Consider the following 23,067-nt stretch of genomic DNA (forward strand, 5'->3'; position numbering starts at 1 on the left):
AGTACTTTAATTTTGACATGTATCAACATGTATTGACATTTATTAACATGTACTGATGTGTTGATTCGACAAACTATTTTATATTGTTTTTAATTGAATAAGAATTCATTGAATATCTGCTATGTGTCCATATAATAGATGTTAAAAATGTGTGATATAAGTTTTCTTCTTAAATTCAGTGAAGTCAAAATAAATAACTGGCTTTAAAAATATATGTAAGAAAAACATTAGGACAGGAAAAAAAGAAAAGAAACGGGGACAGAAGGAAGTAATTATTTATTTATTTATTATTTTAAATAGTCATTTTACATATGTGGAAACTGAGTTTTATATTAAACAATCTTCCAAGACCCAATCACATAGGTACAGATGTGCAGGATACCACCTGGCGAGGCTGGGACCGTCCAGCGCTCACCCTCGCAGCTGGTTGCGTACAATGATTTACGTAAAAAAGCTATCCAAGCTTTAAAAGAATTCAGTGAAGATGGTGCATTGGAAGCTCTTCATCAGTTTAAAACAGTGGGGCCCTGGCTGGTGTAGCTCAGTGGATTGAGCACAGGCCTGTGAACCAGAGGCTCGTGGTTCGATTCCCAGTCAGGGCACATGTCTGGGTTGCAGGCCAGTTCCCTGCAGGCCAGTTCCCAGCAGGGGATGCACTAGAGGCAACCATACATTGATGTTTTTCTCCCTCTCTCCTTCTCCTCTAAAGATAGATAAATAAATAAATTTTTAAAAAAACAGTGATCTCTCTCATGTTCAGAAAGTACCTTTTTTGTGAAGTCATGAAGACTTAATAGGAAGGGAGAAAAACAGGGCCCAAAGCACCAGATGAGGCCAATATTAAGGCACTCTTGGAAAGAACAGGTTAAACACTTGATGTGACCACTGGACAGAGGAATATGGGGGCCACCTCTAGATTCCATTTATTCAGGTCAGCATGCTTTTGTTGGCATGGAAATATTTGTGGGGAAGATCCCAAGATCTGTTTGAGGACAAACTTGTTCCATTATTTGAGACAGTGGGATCTACCTGGAATCATCATCTAATGATGGATCCATTCACAGGTCTCAATAGAGGTTATGCATTTGTCACTTTTTGTACAAAAGAAGCTGCTCAGGAGGCTGATAAATTGTAAAATAGTCATGAAATACGTTCTGGAAAACACATTGGTGTCTGCCTCTCAGTTGTGGCTCTATTTTTAAGAGGAAAACCAAGGAACATATTCTTGAAGAATTTAACAAAGCAACCGAGGGTCTTACAGACATCATTTCATACCACCAACCAGATGACAAGAAAAAAATAGCAGAGGTTTTGTTTTCTTAAATATGAAGATCTCAATACAGTTCCTCAGGCAAGACATAGATTAATGAGAGATGAAGTTAAGGTCTTGGGGAATTCTGGGACTCTTGAATGGGCTGATCCTATAAAAGATCCTGATCCTGAGGTTATGGCAATAGTAAAAGTATTATTTGTGTATTGGCAATCTTGCCAATATAGTAACAGAAGAGATTTTAGAAAAGGCATGTAGTCAGTTTGGGAAACTAGAATGAGTGAAGACACCAAAAGATTATGCTTTCATTCACTTTGATGAATGAGATGGTGCTGTCAATGCTGTGGAAAAAATGAATGGCAGGGATTGGAGGGAGGAAATAGGGAATTGTTTTTGCTAAGCCACCAAATCAGAAAAGGCAAGAAAGAAAAGCTCAGAGGCAAGTAGCAAAGAATCAAATAGATGATGACTACTACCATTATGGTGCACCTCATATGCTGCTCCCAACAAGAGGTCAAGGGTGTGGGTGTAGGTGGTTATGCATATCCTCCATGTTATTATGGATATTAATATTGTTATGATCATTATGACTATAATTACAATAACTATTGTGGTGGATATGAAGATCCATAGTATGCTCACAAAGATTTTCAAGTTGGAGACATAGGAAGGGTGGTAGAGTAAGGGGTGCTGCTCCATCCAGAGGTCATAAGACTGCTCCTCCCATTGGAAGAGCCAGTTGGTTATTCACAGAGGCATTCATGGTGGCAGAGGCGGTGCCCTGTAACACAGAGGCTGCAAGCAGGCAAAAGGTGTCAAGGCCAGTCCTGACCAGTTACAATGAAGACTGACTTGCTATGTGGGATTACACCAGAAGCTTGCAGTAGTGGTAAAGAAATCACGCAATCTTGAATGTCTTGGCTGTGTAGAAGCATATTCTATTTGCAGAAGAACTTCCTGTGAAGATCATGGACTCAACTATAGAACAGTGAACTAATGCTTGGACTTTGATATGAATTTCTTTAACAATTTTCTCTGCAGTGCAAGTCACTGAACTAAAGCTACTCTGTTTTCCAAATGTGTTCCAACAGAAAGTCTTCATAACTTATAGCATGGTACCTTAATATAAAATAAAGTCCTTGTCTTTAAAAAAAATCTCATAGTTACAGAGTCTGAAATTACAATCCATGCCATCTGATTTTCTATTTTTTGTTCCTGGCTTTTGCTGCTCTAAAGAACTCTTTGATAAGGAAAACTATTAAACTGAGCAGTAAAAAATGAGGAGTTAATATTTTGAACAGTCATCAGGGAAGGAACAGTTCTGAAAGAATAAAAAATATTTGGAAATAAATTAAGGGTTGTGAGTGGCTAAAGTCTAGGGTCTGAAACTTGCAAAAAAATGAACAGGGTGAAAAAAATGTTTAAATGATGATTTGTCCTTAAAACCATTCCAAGTACGAGTTTCATGCTTAATTCTGGATAAGACAAGAGAAAATATGTGTTAGGAAAATAATCCCAGCAGCATTAATGAGAAATAAGTAGACCAGGAAAAAAACAAGAGACCTCTGAGACCAGTCTTCTCTTATTTTGAGTAAAGATTAGCATTAAAATGGCAATAAATTCACAACTATCAACAACTGAATCTAAAAAACAAACTAAGCAAACAAGCAGAACAGGCAATCACTTGGAACAGGGGTCTCCACCCCAGGGGCCTCAGACCAGTACTGTGGTCCATTAGGAACCTGACCTCACAGCAGGACATGAGCCAGAATGTAATGAACTTGAATCATGTTGAAACCATCCCCATCACCCCGATTCATGGAAAAATTATCTCCCATGAACCAGTCCCTAGTGCCAAAAAGGTTGGGGACCACTGATTTAGAGGGTTATCAGCTGGGAAGGGGAAGGGAGAGAATAAGGGAAAAGGTGCAGGGGTTAAGAAGTACAAATTGGGAATAAGAATAGTCATCGGTATGTACAAAATAGACAGGAGGAGGTTAAGAATAGTATAGGAAATAGAGAAGCCAAATAACTTATATGTATGACCCATGGACATGAACTAAAGGGGGAGAATGCTGTTGGGAGATGGGGTGCAGGGCAGAGGGGAATAGAGGAGAAAAAATGGGACAGCTGTAACAACATAATTAATAAAAAATACTTAAAAATAAAACAATAACTATAAAAAAGACAAATTAGTAGGTACAAAATAGACTGGGAGGTGTTAAGAACAGTATAGAAAATGGAGTGGCCAAAGACCTTACCCTTATTTTTCCATGTATAATGCACACCCATGTTTTTGGCCCAAACTTTCAGGAAAAAAATCATTTATTAAAAATTTTTAATTCAGTTATTTATTTATTTATTTATTTATTTATATTTATACTAATTTTTTGTATTAAAAAGTAATTTTAGCACTTATTTTTAACATATTATGGTACAAGAAATTTTACATTACAAATAATTATAAAACTCAAGAACAGATACAAGGTACAAGAAATGTATGGAATTAGTACTACCCATATATAATGCACATCCTTATTTTTTCCTCAAAAATTTAGGCAAAAAGTATGGGCAAAATATATTATATGCATGACCCATAGACATGAAGTAAGGCGTGGATTGCTGGAGAGAATGGGGGTACTAAGCAGAGAAGGATAAAAAGGGAAAATTGGGACAATTATAATAGCATAATCAATAAAATATATTAGAAATAATAAATTAAGCTAGACAAATTAGGGAAAGCCAGAGCTGGATAAATTAAAGAGATAATGAAGGTAAAATCACTCCAGTGTGTAAGTACAAGAAAGAGATAAATTAAAGGTGAAAAGCAAGGGATGATATCAATAGCTTGCTGGGTTTTTTTTTAAATTTATAAAATACTAAATTGATATATATGCTTTATAACAGCATTTTTGGTGATTTGTTTTATGGGTGCTGGAATATTAAAATTTTAAATGTTAGAAAATTGTCCATTACAGCGTTACTATTTCACATTTTTTTGTAAAGAACATCACAAAACCATTATTAAATTTAAAAATGAAAATTTTATCTTTTCCTTACTCTTATTGCTTCAACCCCAGAATTTGGGGAGCCCTTAGGTCATATTCAATAGTAAGCATAGTAGACAGTGGTTGCCTTCCAAAGGCACTGACAGTTTAGTGGTGAAACCAGTTCTTCTCATACAATAAAATAAGGAAAGAAATAAATGCTAGGAAAAAGGACTGAAGAGTTCTGTAAGATATCTCATTGGGAGCAGTTAAGATAGTCATGTAACAATAAACCTTTTGGAATGAATTCGTAATGAGAAATTTGAATATGATAAGAATTTACCTGGGTGGAGTAGGAAGAAAATAGTATATCCTTGCAAATCTCTTAATCATGTTGACTTGAATTTATCATTAATTTACTAAAGAATAAAAAGAAGAGTAAAAAGATAAAGAAATAGTTTATATACATGTCTTTTGAGGCCCTGTTTAATACACACACATGTGCGTGCCAGAACAACAACATTATAAATGCAGGTAGTAATTTTCACTTAGTACACTTTGTATTTTTATTTTAAATTACAATAGAGGTTAACCTTGTGGTAAACATGTACTTTTCTATATATCATTGTAAGTATGATTAATCAAATGTAACTTTATTATTTATACCTATTTATTTTGGAAACATGTACAATATTATGAAATTAAACATAGGTATTTCTCCTATTTTTTAGTTTTAATTTACTGAAATCAACTGGATTTATATATATATACACACATTGTTTTATATATATATATGTATATAAAACAATGTTGTAGGCATTCTTTATTTGTGTGTTTCTTTTGCCTACCGAGAATTTATTTTTAATATTCCTTCCCCCAAATCCCCAGTTTTATTTAGACAGCTGCTCTTCATGAATTGGCTGTAAGACATAGAGAACGCCTACTTGATCTCCAGCCAAAGGCAGGAGATCTTTATTGGTCTGGAGGCAGTCTCATTCCCCTTGCCTACTCTTGGTTCACAAAAAAGCATGTGACCTCATTTTCATCAATGAGTTGTCCGAGGAAAAAAATTGCTGAGGTAGAGGGGATGTTGAGATTTTTTTTTTTTACCACTAAGAAATGTACAACAAGTGATGTATTCTTTTCTTTTTCTGGGCATTATCGTATTAAAAAAACGCTGAAGCCATGTTACCACCAGCCTAAAGAAGAAAGCAGATAGGAAAAAGTGAATAAAATCATATATTTACACTATTGTTGAATTTCTTAATTAGAAAACCTATACCCCATCATATCTCTGGATATCTGTTATGTGAGATAATACATGTATCTGTTGTTTAAACAAGTTTCAGTAGTAGTTTTTATTTATTGAAGCAAAGATTACCCCAAGTGATGCAGATGAGATCATTATTATTTAGCCGAGAGTTAAAGAACTTTCCTTAAATCCCTGCCTGGTGTACCTCAGTGCATTGAGCATGGGCCTGCAAACCACATGATCATGATTCGATTCCCAGTCAGGGCACATGCCTGGGTTGCAGGCCAGTTCCCAGCAGGGGATGCATGAGAGGCAACCATGCATTGACATTTCTCTCCCTCTCTCCTTCCCTTCCCCTCTAAAGATAAATAAATAAAATCTATTTAAAAAAGAATCTGCATTAAAAATGATGTTTTCTTAAAAAGAAAAAGAATTTTTCTTAAACATGAAATTTCCATGTTTGCTTGGCTTTCTCAAACAATTCCATTACATGAACTAATAAGTTTGCATTAATATTGTCTATGCACTGCATAGTAACTTTAAGGGGAAAAAATAGCATAGGACCGCATCCATTTCCTTGCACTGGTTCTTCTGTCCATGCACTTGGTGTCAGCACAGCCTTAACACAACAAATAGGTTATTCAAAGTTTGTATTATTTGACTGTATTAAACATTATAAGCAAACATTCATTTATAAAGTTCTTTTAAAAATATCTTATTTATATATTAAGTAGAAATATATGGATTGAATTTTCCATAAATTAGTGTTTAAGCTAATAAAAATGAACAAAAAAGAGATACCCCTCAAATTGCTGAAGATTTCCCCAATTTTTTCTTCTCTCGGTCAATTCACTATTAAAATTTAAAGCAGAGATATAAATGGCTAAAATCATGGTCACAAATGTGTATAAAAGATCTTTCCAAGTTGTACAATATAAAGTAAACAAACTTATGATGTCCCTCTGACTCATACATTTGGAATGCAGCTTTTTGGAAATGCTTTTTATAAAAAGAAAGACTAATTGTTTTAACTTTTAAATGTTAAAGAACATGCCTTATTTCTCTTGGAACACATTCCAATGGAACAATAGCTAGAGATAATATATTACTCTCAGGATATCCTGCCAGTTGGCATTTTGCAGTTCATAACCCATACACAACAGAAGGTGATAGCCATCCTTACTATTGCCAAAAGGACATTTTTTCTCTTTTCTTTGCTATAATCTTAAAATATTTTATTAAAACCTTCTTCTACTTCTTATTTTTGAAGGCATGCTTGAAATCACTCATCCCTAGGTTTCTTACCTAGGATCTTTTTTAAAACTTGATATTTTTAGTGATTAACTATAAAACATCAAAATTTCACTTATTAAATTATCAAATCACTTAACTTTAATTTTTTAAGTACATATGACATGTAGTGTACTCCTACAGAATGCACAATGTGAAGGAAGGCAGACACTGTGTCTACTCAGTCTACATGTTTTTCTTTAGAAAAACAGAAAATAACAAATAATAACATGCCTAGGGCTATAATATGGAAAGTACAAAGTCCAATATAATCATAGAACGGGAGCATCAAGCAGGTTTAAAAGGGGCAAGAAAGCCTTCTTAGAGAAAATGATCTCTAAACATGCCTTCAAACTAAAGGCTGCAATATTTAGAAAATCAAGAAGAGAATGGAAACTATAAAAATGCATTGCACATAAAATGTACAAATATTGTTTCATGAAACACTCCTTCAAATCTACTAGCTTAAAGGATGAATGAAGATAAGGTAATCAAAAATGAGGAATTAGAATTCTCCTGGCAGGACAAGAATTTTTTTGGCAGAGAAAAGTACGTGCATGTGCCTAAGTGTATGAAAGTTCATGTAATTCTAGAAGCTGAAAGTTTACAAAAGCCAGAAAAGTTGGTGGGATCATGGGTGTGAGAAGAAAGTAGGGTTGGGAGTCAAAGGTTGTGTGAAACATCAGCAATGAGCCTGAATTCAGGGTAGAAAATGGCTATCAAGAATCTTTATAAGCCATGCCATGAAGTTGGGTATTATTTTAAGATTGATAGTCAGCTGTTAATTGGTTTTAATCAGGAGGATATGATCATGATTGCAGGTCGGAGAATAGTTCTGATCATGTTGAACAAATAACAGAGAGGAAAAATCAATACTGGAGGCAGATGGCTTGCAATAATTCAGATGGTCTAGTCAGGCAGAGTGATTTGGAGCATACAGAGAAGTGGATGGATGGATGTGAATGCCTGGTGGAAAGTACAGGTGAAGACTGGTGGCTGTGGGAAAGGAAGGGAAATCAATGCAGGTGCCTGGAATGTCTGTCCAACTGCTGGCAGGAGCAATCAGACGTGTGGTGCCAATTATTAGATGGGGAAGCACTGGGAAAGAAACGTATATGTGTTTGGTGGGTAAGGAGGAAGAGAGTTTTCAGTTTGGGACATACTGATTGTGAAATCCATTCATTCTCAAACCATTTACAGTCAAGAAGCTTCAAAAGGATTTGGCTAAATGTCAGTTCATAATAAGACAGATGCAGCTCTCTGGTATATTTTCCAGGTGAGAGGCTGAAGTTTCCAGTTTCTATGCATTTCAACATAGAAATTTGCCACTCTGGCTTTCTTATCATAGTTCAAATAATAGTAAGTGATATCTTAATATATTAATCTTTGAACTGTAGGTTTTTATTTTCAAATAACATGCATTTTTTCCATAAAATAATTTAAAGTTAGTAACCACTATGCTAAAAACTGCTTAGCAAAAACAACCTTTTAATATGACATATCCAATGGCCAAACACATGGTAATTTTAAGTTTAACTTTTATTACTTGGATATGTAAAATGAAGATCATATATTGTTCACACTGATTCATGCATCTTTTAGAAAGAAACTTCATTGTATACAGATATAAAATTTTCACGTAAAAATGGAGTTATACTTTGTTGTGAATATGAATATTTTGCACACCCACAAAATTTATACTCACACAACATAACAAAGAGGTTTTTTTTTATCCTAACAATTATAACTTTCTGATGTATGAGCACTCACAATGTAGCAGAATTAAAAATCACAAATAGAAATTCTGCCCCTAACTCTAGCAACTCACTGGGAAATGTTCATGGCATTTATTATTAAATTAATGTTCCTTTCTTCAATTTTGGGCTACATATACACTCTCTTTATACCAGTTACTTATGTAAAAAACAATACTACTCAGTTCAATAATATGCACTGATCCATTGTCAGATGGTCGCCGTGAGCAGGTCACCTCATACCACATTGTCTCTTTTGACAGTGGTTGCGTTCCTGTTGGCAGGATAAAGCACTCTCTGAGAAAGTGAACGGCCCAGGGAAAATGTTCTTCTGGGCCACCCTCATTCTTCCTTAAAGATACAATTAGATTAAAATAAAACAAATTAAAAATGAGTGAAAACCTGTAGAGTGTGAAATAAAATAGTTCGAACTGGGCATCGAATTTAGGGGGTACACGTGAGATGCATGTGTCCTAGGTCCTGTTTGCGTATTATGTCTGTGCAGCTTGTCCCCTGTACATACACACATCACGTATTGTCCCAGTGTCTGAGGTTTTTTGTGATGAATTCTTTTCTTCTCCTAAAAAGCAGGATTCTTGAAAATCAAAAGTTTTCCTTTCAACACTATGGTTACTGCTATAATTTTCTTCAGCTCTTTTAAAAGGTTAAAGAATCAACTTTCCTGTGACTCTGTATTTGAGCCAACAAAGGTTTCTGAGTATGTGTGGGAGGAAACTCAAGGATAACCTGGGAAACAGCACTCAGTTTCCTCCCATCACATGGGCAAGGCCACCATGGGCACAGCCAGCATTTGTGGCAAATGCCGGGGAAATGAGCTGTCACTATTTATCAGAAAACTAAACAATGCCAATGGCCTCTTGCCCAGTGATTTTCTTAAGTAGAAAAGTTTATTGTAGCATCACTTATAATTTTAAAAACTTACTTTGGAAAACTAAATGTCCAAAACAGAGGCTAAATAAATTTTAGCAGAGCTTCTTGATAGTAACTATAGAGAAATTAAAATGTTATATATTTACAAAAGCAACATTTTCTGATTTACAAAAAGTTTATATTGATGTGAAATACTTATGAAGCAAAGTAGAATAAGCAAAATTTATTGTTGGAAATAGTTTTTCCTGCATTAAAAACATGTATCAAGAGATTTAAAATGATAACAATACAATATTGACTTAAAGGAATTTACCACAATACTCACAGCATTCATTTCTGAAAGGTAGTATCACAAGTAAATTTATTTTTCTTCTATTGCAGTTTAAACATATTTTAAAGTAAAATTGATTGTTTAAGAATGGAAAACATAAACTTTTAATAATTGTTTTCTTCTGCAAATTTATGCTCCATATTACTGAAAAAAGGTATAGACTGAAGGGCCCCCAAAGCTTCCACAAACTTTGGGAATGAGAGAGAGTGGATGATAGGATTAAGGTATTTTGCATGTCTTTGACAAGTTGTAGCTAGTTTAATAGCTTCCTAACGATTTGTGCCACGGGGCAAGGTGGACACGACTTTCAGGATATACCCTGACTGACTCCTGACCTAGCCAGGGAAGGTGGTTCCCCTGGATCACTGAGTCACAGCAGAGAGAATGTAAACCATACAGAAAACTGGCAAATGTAGCTCACAGAGAGAGGAGTTGGAGATGAAGCCACACAGGAGGCTCCAGGTCAGGACTGAAATGAAAGGCGGGCAGCATGTAGGGAAGGAAGAAGCCATGCTGCTGGTAGTGAGATAAGAACCATGAAGGTAGAGAGAGTATAGAGGAGAAAGAGCCATGATCTAGCAGTGAAGCTGATCCAGTGTGAGAGGGGAGAGGTAAGCAAGCAGCTATGTAGTATGTAGCCAGGATCCTACCACTAGGCCTGGTACAGTAAGGAAGGAGACATACTGCAACTCTAATCATGCTCAGTCTGGCTGACTCAGAAGCCATCAAGGACTCTTCCTTGCAAGACACTGACCTGCTGCCTTGCAAACCTGGACACTATCTGGACTCTTGGGACTTGTGCCTTTCCTCGACTTCACCATGATCCAATATAACATGACACATGCTTTCCTGGACTATGACATAGAAGATGATGACAATGTACCCCAGATCCTGAAGGAGAGAGTTGCTGTGTGAGGATGGCAACCTTGGTACCTTGCAGAGGGACTGGAGAACGGTTTGTGTAGCTGGCTCAAATTCAGATAAGGAATGGGGAACTTCTGGTTTGGGGATTTTTGTTTCAGAGCCTGGCTGGGTCTTCTGGGAGAACAGGTCTCTGAGTAGAAGTGCTCCCAGTGACTCCAAGTTTGGGATATTGTAAATAAAATCATGTTTCTTCCAATCCTGATTGTTGGGTCATGGACCAAGGTACCGTGTGAATGGGCCCCTTACTGCTTGGTTAAATTATTACCCCAAGTCCATCCATAAAACACATTTAAACAAAGAATCTTTCTAAACTCTAACAAACTTAAAACTATTGACCTATATTTTTAAATGAACTGAGAAAACTTTATGTTAAATGTATCTCCATTTATTGCCAGAACTTTTATCTTTGTCAGTAACAAGATGTCTGTCATTGCTGTCATTACTATCAACTTGTATTTTATGCTACCATAATAGGAAAAAATTCTTTGCAATAGTAAAATTTATTGCAGTAATATAATTGTAGTTCATTTTCTTTCTAAAAAATAGGTATAAAATACTGAATATTTAATAGATAGACTTTTAAAAGCTAGGTCCAAAATGGCACAATAAGCAATATTTCCATATTTGGGTCCAAGGGTTGGACATCCAACTCAATGTGTTAGAGTAGCGGGTGAGATAAAAAGGCACAAAGCAGTGCCAAAAACTATTCATCCATTCATTTAATGTCCTACATGTTACCTTTCTCCCACAGTGGAGCAGTACATAATCTTTCTTGCTTCCATGCTCTTTTTATTAGCATGAAACCCGCTTTGCAGCTCCCAAAGCTGCAATCCAATCAGACACATAGAGTAATTCCCTGTTTCAATGCTTCTTCCTTTAGTCTAGTTCAGAATACAAATGCAGACCATATTGCTTTCCCAGAGGCAAGCTAGGAAAATCTTTTTCTTTCTATAGTAGAGTCAGAGAATAAACATTTTAAGATTGAAATCCATTCATCTGTAAACAGAAATGTCAATGCAGACATTTACTGAAGAAAAAATAAGCAGAGATGATCATTTCATAGCCTGCAGTATATTGAAAGTAGTTAAATAGCAAATACTTCTTTAGGCGCACCATTTTCTCTGTCTCATAATGGATGCTACTCTTCATTTTGCAGTTGTTCTAATTGCTTTGCTTTTACATTTATGAACCCCCATTTCACTTACTCATCAGCCACATGTGGGTGAAAACGTTTGGTGAAGCACAATCATTTACAGGTACACTTTTATTAAAGAACAAAAGCTTCTGGGACTGTGGTCTTTGGAGGCAGTTAAACAATTTCATCCTTTCTCCAAACTTCTTTCAGCTGTATCCTTAACCTTTATAAACCTTCACAGAAAAGGAAAGTTCATAATGTGCATAAAGTAGGAAACCCATGAGTTATTATTTAGTGTGTATGTATACTCCTGGGAACTTAGCATATTGATCTGTGCCTGTACCCCAGGCCATAATAATTGGGAAGAATGGAATCTAAAATGAAATTTGAAGTTTTTGCCTTATTATCAAGTGCCTGAGTTATCTCATATCATAAGTCATCTGAAACTACTTTCAGAAAGGGGAAGTAGAATGATTCTGTCTAGAGCTCTAAGTGGTGTAAAAATCACACTGAGAGTGCTGTACTGAGAACCAAAGAGTCGTTGGTTCGATTCCCAGTCAGGGCGCATGCCTGGGTTGCAGGCCAGGTACCTAGTAAGGCGTGTGTGAGAGGTAACCACACATTGATGTTTCTCTCCATCTCTTTCAACCTCCCTTCCCCTCTCTCTAAAAATAAATAAATAAAATATTTAAAAATGAATAAATAAATAAATCACACTGAGCCAAGAGATCACAGTTAATTTCATTAAAGTAGTTGCCTATATACAATATTTGGAGAGAAAAAACGAATTTAGAACCTCAGTTCAATCTTCCACAAGAATAGATTATAGGTTTATCCCAAACTTAAATGTGTTAATCTTAACCAAAATGTACTAGAAGAAAATATTTTAATATATGTTTATGATCTTCCAGAAAAACTTTCTTAAACAAGACATAAAAAGTGAAACACTCCATGAAAATATTTGCAATATATAACAAGTTTCACACATAGATTTAAAAATATAGAAATATAAAGAATATACTCTTTTAAAAACAAACATATTAATTAAAAATAGACAAATAGATGAACATATGTGTCATTGAGATGAAATAATGTGTATTATTTTAACTAAATTTTAATCTCTTAATATGTCAATCAGGATAAAGCTGTGAAGAGATGGTACTTCTGTACTTCTATATCTTGCTGGGAGAGTGTCATTGGCATGGCCACAATAAAAGGCAATTTGACTCTGTAAAGGTAAAAAGCCACTCATTTATTATTATCTAGCCCAAAGAAATACCCAAATAATTACACAAGAAAGCATACACATGTGTATTCATCACATTTAGCTTACAATAGCAAAATATTGGATAAACAAAAATGTTCATCAAAAAAAGAATGGTAAAATAGCTATTACATTCAAATTATGGAATATGACACAGTGACTAAAAATTACAAATTAGCTCACATATAACAGCATAGAAAGAACTGGAAATTGTATTATTGAGAAAAAAAGCAAATTACTGTGTATTGGATGAACCATTACACGAGAACATGTACAAAACAAGATCATTGAAGTAAGCCCTGGGGTTGCCCCATATGGCGACCTTGAGAGTTACCAAGCAATAGCTAAGAGAGAGAGAGAGATCAACACTAGGCAGACTTGGATGAGGTGAAGGAGAGACAGCTAAGGATACAGGGAAATCTCAGAAGCTGGATTCCACAGGAGAGAGTATTGGATAGCAGAGGGCTTAATAGAAAGAGAATTGTGGAGATCAACAGAGAGTTCCCTAAAGTAATCAACAGAATACTGATGGGTGCATCATTTGAGAACACTACTTTAAGTAGAGGAAATAACCAACCAAAAGAATTAAAGGGACTACCACCCAGTGCTCATATAGATACAGTGAACATTCTAAGAAGTCATAAGGAGAAACTTCATAATTTGTTGCCATTTGTTAGAATACTCACAGGAGGTTTGCTTCAGAAATAAGGTATAATTAGCCCTATCTTAAATGCTGTTCTGGTCCCACCAAACAAATACTAAAAGACTTAAAGGATCAAACTGTGAATATTTAACCTGTGTCCCAGTATAAAGCTCAAGATTATATATATAGATAGATATAGATATAGATATAGATATAGATATAGATATAGATATACAAAACAATGAGCATCAAACAAGCTAAAGTTTACCGTGTGTGGCATACAATCAAATTTTTTCAGACATGTAATGAAGTAGAAAAATATGAACCAGAATGAGGAGAAAATATAATCTAAACTGACCAAGAACTGAAATAGATAAAAAAGTCAAACAAGCATATTAAATAGTTCTTGTCTGCTGCATTCTACTATATATTCAAAAATGCGTTCATGAAAGCCTTTAGGAGGATGAATACAAAAACAATATTAATTTTAAAAAACGTATCCTATTTTCATTCATTCTTTTATTGCTTCATCCCTAAAATACTTTTTAAGTAATTATTTTATATGAGGCTGTATGCTCACTAAGCAATAAGCAAAGTAGACACTCTGCCTGTATTTGTAGGGCTTAGATTCTTAGGTTAGAAAAATATAACATAGTATGGGGTTTATAACACATATAGAAGTTAAGTCTATGGTGGAGGGAAAATATGAATTATGTTAATATCCTTAAATTTTACATGGTATGATATGATATCACTTCTAGGTACACTATGATGACTTAAAGATGTGAACTCTTAAAACAGCCACTTTCATAACAAAACAAGGAGTTATAACTAAAAAAAACAAAAAAAGATAAAATGGATCTTTAAATATATTTAATTCATAAAATGCCAGAATAAGAAAAAATCTACAATGAAGAACAGATGACATAAATAGAAATAATTAAATAATATACCTATGTAATTATATTAATAATGAATATATTAATAAATTATATTAATAATTTAACCATCCTCATTGAAAGAAAGAAATAAGCAAATAGGCATATTGGGTATAAAAAAACAAGACCCTATTATATGCTATAAGAAACTCATTTTAAATTTAAAAAACAAATAGGATAAAAGTAAAAGAATAATAGTAAAAAATAGAGAAAACTGTCATGCTTAAACTCATTAAAAGAAAGCAGAAGAGGCTATACCATTAATACTAAAGTGTATTTTAGAGCAAAGAACATTTACTCAAGATAGTTTCATTTTGTAATAATAAAGGGGTCAATTTGCTAAGAAAAAAACAACAATTCTAAACACTTATTCACTTATAATAGAGCTTCAAATATTTAGAACTTTAAGAAGATATCCACAAATATAATAAATGTCAATACCTCTATTTTAATTATTAATAAAACAAGTAGGCAGATAATCAGCAAAGATAGGGTAGACCGAAAAACGCTATAAACCAAACAATTTTTAGGGAACAATCCACTCAACAACAGAATATACTTTTATTTTTCAAACACAGAGAACATTTACCAAGATAAACCATAATTAGGTGAGATTGTTAGTTATACTAACTAGAGTATAGAAAGAAGACAGTTACAGTTGACTTTGAAATAAACATTACATGATGTTTTTTATTAAAGGATTTATTTTTAAAGCATTTTTAGATTCACAGTAACATTGAAAGTACAGAGGCACTCCATATACTTCCCGCCCTCTCCCCAAATGCATAGCCTCCCTCACTGTAAACATCCCCACTGAAGTGGTACACTTCTTTCAGTTGGTGAACCTACACTGTGTCATTGTCGCCCTAAGTCCATAGTTGCATTAGGATTCATTCTTGATTTTGTACAATCTATGGATTTAGATTATAGTTCATCATCACCAAGCCCTTATTATATGAAATGTTAAAGGGACTTATCTAAGAAAAAGAAGTTAAAGAAACATGAACAGTAAAAGGACAACAAATTCACAGTTATTAACAACCACACCTAAAACAAAAGCAAACTAAAAGGACAGCTAGATCAGGAGTGGAAACATAGAAATGAAGATCTCAAGGAGGGTTAGCAACAGGGGAGTGGGAGGAGGAGAAGGGGGAGAAGGTACAGAAAATAAGTAGCATAGACAGTAGATAGAAAATAGATGGGGGGGCAAGAATAGCATGGGAAATATAGAATCTAAAGGAATTGAGACACATGGTCATACACTAAAGGGGGGGTAATGGTGGGGATGGGAGGGTAGGGTGGAGGGGAATGAAGGGGGGAATAGAACAACTGTAACAGCATAATCAATTAAAAAAATTTAAAAAATAGATAATATATAATAACAAGCATCTACCATGATAGCATCATTCAAAACATTTTCACTGTTCTAAAGATCCTCTGTGCTAAACCTACTCACCTCTTTCTCCCTGCTAACCCTTGGAACATTGATCTTTTTACTATCTCCATAAATTTGCCTTTTCCAGGTTATCCAGTTGGAATTATAAGTATACAGACTTTACAGATTGGCTTCTTTTACTTAATAATATTTATTTAAGGTTCCTCTATGCCATTTCATGGCTTGATAGTTCATTTCTTCTTAGTGTTAAGTAATATTCCATTGATGGGATGTACCACAAGCTATTTATACCTATTGAAGGACATTTTACTTTTTGCAGGTTTTAATAATGATGAGTAAAACTGCTTTAAACATCCTTCTGCAGGCTTTGTGTGAATATAAATGTTCAATTACTTTAGATAAATATCAAGGAATGTGATTGCTAAATTTTATGGTAAGAGTAGGTTTAGTTTTATGAGAAACCACCAAAATGTGTTCCAAAACCTCTGGAACATTTTGCACCCACCGGCAGTGAAAGAGTGCCTGCTGCTCCACATCTTCACTAGCATTTGGTTTGTAAGTGTCCTGCATTAGGGCCATTTTAGTAGATACATAAAGGTATTTTGTTGTCATTTTAATTTACCCTTTCCTGATGACACAGAATGTGAAATAACTTTTCATATGCTTATTTGCCATCAATATATTCTTTTTGTGGAGGCCTCTGCTAAAATCTTCAGCCGATTTTTTTTCATTTGGTGGCTTGTTTTCTTATTGTTGAGTCTTTGAAGTTCTTTTTATATTTTAGATAATAGCTCTTTATCAGATGTACCTTTAGCATTTTCTCCCTATGCTTGTCTATGGCTCTTCTTTTTAGTCTCTTTATCCAATAGTATTTTTAATATAATTATGCCCCATGTTGTGCTTGAAATACACTTATACTAAAAAGAATTGTTTATTGATTTGCAAATATTGTACCATCCTTGCCTCCCTGAGATGAATCCCACTTGATCATGGCATATGCTTTTAATGTATTGCTGGGTACAATTTGCCCATATTTTGTTGAGGATAGTAGTGTCTACGTTCATCAGCAATACTGGCCTGTAGTTTTCTTCCTTTGTTGTGTCTTTATCTGGTTTTGAGATTAGGATGATGCTGGCCTCATAAAAAGAATTTGGGAGTCTTCCCTCTTCTTGGATTTTTTGAGTTAGTTTGAGAAGGATAGGAGTAACTCTTCCTTAAGTGTTGTGTAAAATTCTCTGGTAAAAATGTCTGATCCAAGGCTTTTGTGTGCCCAGAGGGTTTTTTTTATTGCTTCAGTTTCACTAGCTGTTATTGATCTTTTTAGGCTTTCTGCTTCTTCTCGATTCAACTTTGGAAGATTGTATTTTTCTAGAAGTTCGTCCATATCACCCAAGGTTTTCAAACTTCTTAGCATTCAGTTGTTCATAGTAGTTTCTTAAAATCCTTTGTATTTCTTTGGTATCAGTTGTAATTCCTCCTTTTTCATTTCTGATTTTATTTATCTGGATCCTCTCCCTTTTTTCCTTGATGAGTCTGGTTAAAGGAGTGTCAATTTTATTTATCTTTTCAAAGAACGAGCTCCTGGATTTATTAATCCTTTGATTTGTTATTTTAGTCTCTATATCATTTAATTCTCCTCTGATCTTGATTTTTTCCTTCCTCGTAGCTCTCTCTGGGCTTTATGGCTGTTCCTCCAGTTCTTGTAGATGTAGGGTTAGCTTGTTTATTTGAAATGTTTCTATATTTTTAGGTAGGCCTGTATCTCTATGAACTTCCTTCTCAGGACTGCCTTTGATGTTTTCCATAGGTTTTAGACTGTTCTGTGTTCATTTTCATTTCTTTTTCAGAAACTTTTTATTTCTTTCTTGATTTCATTATTAATCATTCATTGTTCAATAGCACGCTACTCCATCTCCATGAGTTTCAATGTTTTTGAGTTTTTCCTTAAGGTTCATTTCTAGTTTTAAGCCCTTGTGGTCCAAGAAAATGCTTGATATTTCAATTTTCCTGAACTTGTTGAGGCTGGTATTGTGTCCTATCATATGGTCTATCTTTGAAAATGTTCTATGTGAATTTGAAAAAAAAATGTATTATTTTGCTTATTCAGGATGAAAGGTTTTATATATATATATATATTAGTTAAGTCCATTTGATCTAATGTGTCATTCAGTTCCACAATATCCTTGTTGATATTTTGTTTGGAAGATCTATCCATTGTTGACAGTCAGGTGTTAAAGTCCCCTACTATAATTGTGTTGCTGTCAATATCTTTCTTGAAGTCCTCCAAGATTTTCCTTATATATTTGGGTACTCCTATGTTGGGTGCATATATGTTTACAATATTTGTGTCTTCTTCATGGATTCTTCCCTTGAGTATTATGAAGTGTCCTTCTGTGTCTCTTTTAATGGCCATTTTCTTGAAGTCTATTTTGTGTGATATAAGTATTGCTACCCTGGCTTTTTTTTTCTGTTTGTTTGCATGGAATATTTTTTTCCAATTGATCACTTTCAGTCTGTGTAGGTCTTTTGTTCTGAGGTGGGCCTCTTATAAGCAGCATATATGCAGGTCATGTTTTCTTATCCATTCAACTAACTACCGTATGGCTCTTTATTGGAGCATTTAATCCATTTACATTTATGATTATCAGAAATAGGTACTTATTCATTGCTATTTTATCAGCTTTGTACCTGTGTTCTTTCTCTCACATCACATAAACAAAAGGAAAGACAGAAATCACGTGATCATAAAAATAAATGCAGAAAAAGCATCTGATAAGGTACGGTACTCATTTATGATAAAAACACTCAGCAGCATATTAGTAGAGGGAGAATACCTCAACGTAATAAAGGCCATATATGAAAAACCTAACAACAACATCATACTTAATGGGAAAAAACTAAAAGCTTTCCCACTAAGATCAGGAACAAAACACTTTCACCACATCTATTCAATATAGTATTGGAAGTCCTAGCCAAAGCAATCAGACAAGAAAAAGAAATAAAAAGCATCCAAACTGGAAAGGAGGAAGCAAAACTGTCTGTCATCATATGCAGATAACATGATAGTATACATAGAAAATTCTATAGTCTCCACCAAAAAATTACCTGACCTAATAAGTGAATTCAGCAAAACAGCAAGATACAAAATCAACATTCAGAAATTGAAGGCATTTTTCTACACCAACAATGAAATATCAGAAACAGAAATCAGGGGGAAAAAATCTCATTTGATATAACAATAAGAAAAATAAAGTACCTAGGAATAAACCTAACCAAGGAAGTAAAAATCTTTTACACAGAAAACTACACAACAGTAAAGAAAGAAATTAAGGAAGACACAAATAAATAGAAGCATATACCGTGTTCATGAATTAGAAGAACTAACATCACTGAAATGCCCATACTACTCAAAGCCACTTATAGATTCAACACAATCCTTATTAAAATACCAATGACATTTTTCACTGATAGGACAAACATTTTAAAGATTTATATGGAACCATAAATGACCCTGAATAGCCACAACAATTTTGAGAAAGAAGAGCAAAGAAGGAGAGATCACAATGCCTGACAAAAAACAAGATTACAAGGCCACTGTAATCAAAATAGTCTGGTACTGGCATAAGAACTAACACATAGATTAATGGAACAGAATAAACCATATCAATATGGTGAGTTAATATTGAACAAAGGGGGCAAGAACATAAAAATGGAGAAAAAATGGCCTCTTTGATAAATGATGATTGAGACCTGGACAAATCCATGCAAAAACCAATGAAACTAGATAACCAACATACACAAAAATACATTCAAGATGGATAAAAAACATAAATATTAGGTGTGACACAATAAAAGTCCTAGATAAGAACATAGGAAAATCTCAGGCATTCCACACAGCAATATTTTTTACCAACATGTCCCCTAGAGCGAGGGACATAAAAAAAATAACCAAACGGGACTTCATCAAAACAAAAACTTCTGCATGGCTAAAGAAAACATCAGCAAAAGGAAAAGGGAACCAACTGTATGCGAAAATATATTTGCTAATGATGCCATGGACAATGGCTTGATTTCAAAAATATATAAAGAGCTCACACAACTCCTCTCCAGGATGACAACCAACCAATTAAAAAATGGACAAAAGATCTGAACAGACAATTCTCTAAGGAGGAGATACAGAGGGCCCAGAGACATATGAAAGGATGTGCAGGACTACTAGCTATCAGAGAGATGCAAATTAAGGGCACAATGAAATACCACATGACACCAGTCAGAGTGGCCATCATAAACAAAGCAACAAAGCAACAAAGAACTGCTGGTGAGGTTGTGGAGGAAAGGGAACCCTGGTACACTGGTGGGAATGATAACTGGTGCAATCACTATGGAAAACAGTATGGAATTTCCTCAAAAAAACTAAAAGTGGAACTGTCTTTTCATCTGGCAATTCCGCCGCTGGGATTTAACCCTAAGATAGCTGAAACACCAGTTCAAAAGAACCTATGCACCCCAAAACTCATAGCAGCACAATTTACAATAGCCAAGTGCTAGAAGCAACCTAAGTGCCCATTGGTAAATGAATGGATCAAAAAACTACGGTACATTTATACAATGCAATACTACACAGCAGAAGGAGCTCCCACTCTTTGTGACAGCATGGATGGAACTGGAGAGCATTATACTAAGTGAAATAACCCAGGTGGTAAAAGACAAATACCATATGATCTCACATATAAGTGAAACCTAATCAATGAAACAAACAAGCAAGCAAAATATAAGAGACATGGAAATAAAGGACAAACTGACAATAACTAGAAGGGAAGGGGACAGGAAATAACAGGGGGGAAAAAGGGAAAGATCATCAATGAACAAGTATAAAGGACCTATGGACAAAGCCAAATGAGGAATAGGATGGAGGGTGGGAGGTGGGGGTGGGTGGAATGGGAGAAAGTGGTGGTGGGAAAAGAGACAACTGTACCTGAACAACAATAAAAAAAAGGAATGATTTGATGTTTACCTAAAATTCCATCAGACTGAATATTCTTTATTTTATCTGGCAAACCTAGTTCTCAGACATAAAACCAAAATGGAATTAAATTAGAAATCAATATAAAGTAGGTTTTAAAATCTAAATAACACAACTTTATATAATCAACAGCTGAAAGATAAAAATTGAAAAGCATTTACAATTAATTAAAATAAAACACAACATACAAATAACCAGTGTTCCTCATAAACACATATGTAATAGTTCTAAATAAAGATTTTCCTAATCATATCCAACAATGTATGCTCACTCTGGCAGCACATATACTAAAACTGGAATAATACAGAGAAGATTAGCATGGCCCCTACACAAGAAGAACATGCAAACTTATGAAGTATTCCATATTATTACAAGAAATGTTAAAAGGACTTCTCTAAGAAGAATTTAAAAAGGAGTATAAGTGTAAATAATAAAATGGCATTGTGTATACTAGGTACCCATTAATAATAACTTTAAATATAAGTAGATTAAATGCTTCAGCTAAAAGATATACAGTAGCTGAATGGATAAGAAAATAAAACCATATATATGTTGTCTATAAGAGACCCACTTCAGATCAAAAAGCACACATAAACTTCAAGTACATTTATAGGAAAAAGATATTTAATGCAATGGAAATGAAGAAAAGCTGGGGTAGAAATATTTGTATCAGACAAAGTAGAATTTAGAACAAAGGCTATATTAACAGATGAAGAAGAATATTACATCATTATAAAGGGATCAATCCAACAAGAGAATATAACTTTTGGAAATATTTATGCAACCAACACAGGAGCACCTAAATAGACAGAGTAAATTTTGTTAGACAGAGAGGGAGAAATTGACAGCAATACAGTAATAGTAGGCAACTTTAACTCCCCATCGACATCAATAGTTAGATCTTCTAGACAGAAAATCAACAAGGAACCAAGCAGCCTTAAATGGCACATTAGACCAGATGGATTTAATTTGAGAACATTTCATCCCAGAGCAGCAGAATACACATTCTTTTCAAGTGCACATGAAACATATTTCAAGATGGGCCACACATTAGGCTGCAAAATAAGTCCAAATAAATTTAAGAAGATTGAAATAATATTAAGCATCCTCTCCAACCACTATGGTGTGAAACTAGAAATAAATTACAAGGAAAAAACTGAAAAACAAACAACTAAAGGCTAAACATGTTACCAAACAATGAATTGGTTAAAATGAGACCAAAGAAAAAATCAAGACATACCTTGAGACAAATAAAAATGAAAACCCATTGACTCAAAGTCTATGGAACACAGCAAAAGAAGTACTAAGTGGAAAATTCATAACATTACATGCCTACCTCAAGAAACAAGAAAAATCTCAAATAAATGATGTAACCTTACACTTAAAGGAATTAGAAGAAAGAACAACGAACAAAGCCCAAAGTGAGTACAAGAAGAAAATAATACAAGTCAGAGAAGAAATAAATGAAATAGAGCCTAAAAAAATAATAAAAAACCAATTAAAACAAAAACTGGTTTGTTGAAAAATAAACAAATTAATAAACATTTAACTAGACTAATAAAGAAAAAATTAGAGTGCTTAAATAAATTAAATTATAAATGAAAGAGAATTAGTGACAATTGACACCACGTAAATACAAATGATTATTAAAAATACTCCAAACAATTATATACCAATAAGTTGGACAATCTGGAGGAAATTATAAATTCCAAGAAACATTCAATCTTCTAAGTCTTAATCAAGAGGAAACAGAAACTCTAAACAGATGTCTAAAGGACAATTAAAAATAAAAATAAATAAACAATAAAATAATAGGTTTTACTGCAAAAAATTTAAACAGATCTACTGCTACCTGAAAATTCAAATTAGTAATTTAAAAAACTCCCAACAAACAAAAGTCCTGGATTACATGGCTTTACAGATAAATTTTACCAAACATAAAAAAAAATTAATGCCTATCATTCTCAAA

The 23,067-nt window shown here is 34.1% G+C and overlaps 1 non-coding gene and 1 pseudogene across 1 annotated transcript; both read left to right on the top strand.

Annotated features, from left to right (window-relative positions):
• Window positions 1–369: 369 nt before the first annotated feature.
• Window positions 370–1,903, top strand: LOC119043250 (heterogeneous nuclear ribonucleoprotein Q-like; annotated as a pseudogene).
• Window positions 1,904–21,361: 19,458 nt separating this feature from the next.
• Window positions 21,362–21,468, top strand: LOC119043262 (U6 spliceosomal RNA). The gene has a single exon (XR_005081380.2). It is a non-coding gene; the product is annotated as a U6 spliceosomal RNA (small nuclear RNA).
• Window positions 21,469–23,067: the final 1,599 nt, after the last annotated feature.

This window comes from Artibeus jamaicensis, unplaced genomic scaffold, assembly GCF_021234435.1.
Source record: "Artibeus jamaicensis isolate MK-2021 breed Jamaican fruit bat unplaced genomic scaffold, CSHL_Jam_final scaffold_584, whole genome shotgun sequence".
Lineage (NCBI taxonomy): Eukaryota > Metazoa > Chordata > Mammalia > Chiroptera > Phyllostomidae > Artibeus > Artibeus jamaicensis.